The following is a 918-nucleotide window of genomic DNA, read 5'->3' on the forward strand; positions in this document are numbered from 1 at the left end:
GCTAACTGTCAGCAATCCTAAACAACTGGGTCACATTCTACTAAAAGAATTTCTATTGATAGTCACTCTTCTACGTGAAGGAAAACATTTGGATTGATTGCCAGGAGCTCTGTTCTTAGTATGTTTACACAATCACACTAGGTCACATATTTTCTTTGTGTCCTGGGAGGGTGTCTTCTCAGTAATAGAAGAGAATCACAGATTAGTTGTTGGACCCTTTACTTTTATTTATTTATTTATTTATTTATTTATTTATTTATTTTCGAGAGTAGAATTCAGTGACTCATCACTTACATACAACACCCAGTGCTCATCATGACAATAATCCTTAATACCTATCACCCATCTAACAGATGAACGTATGAGAAAGGGATGGAGGGAGGAAAGAGAGTGGGAAACAAACCATTAAGACACTGATAACAATAGAGAACAAACAGGGTTGATGGAGAGAGGTGGGTGGGGGATGGACCAGATCCTTGTCTTTTTAACTCACCCTCTGACTTAGATCAGCATCCTGGGGCCAAATATTTCTGGTATATTTTCATTATTTGTCTTATAAGATTTTCTCCAATATTTTGACTTTGATTTGAATTATCCAATAGAGAGTAAGAATTCCTTCTACAAAATATGTTCTCTGCTAACATCTCTTTTTACAGGTCTTCTGAAGTCCATTTATAACTCATTTCCTTTTTTTCCTCCATTAACCTCAATTATTTGAATTGTTTTCTGTGTGTTATGGGAGAATTTAATTAAATACATGATTTTCTTAGATCAATTTTTATCTGGAAAAAAGTTCCTATTGATTTCATTTTAATTGTGGGTCTTCATATCAGCCCCCACAACATTTTCTCATTTGTATATCATCCCCTAAACAAATATGAGTTTAATTCTATCAGTGAAATTTTAAACCATTATTTA

This window comes from Crocuta crocuta, unplaced genomic scaffold (assembly GCF_008692635.1).
Source record: "Crocuta crocuta isolate KB4526 unplaced genomic scaffold, BGI_CrCroc_1.0 scaffold227, whole genome shotgun sequence".
NCBI lineage: Eukaryota > Metazoa > Chordata > Mammalia > Carnivora > Hyaenidae > Crocuta > Crocuta crocuta.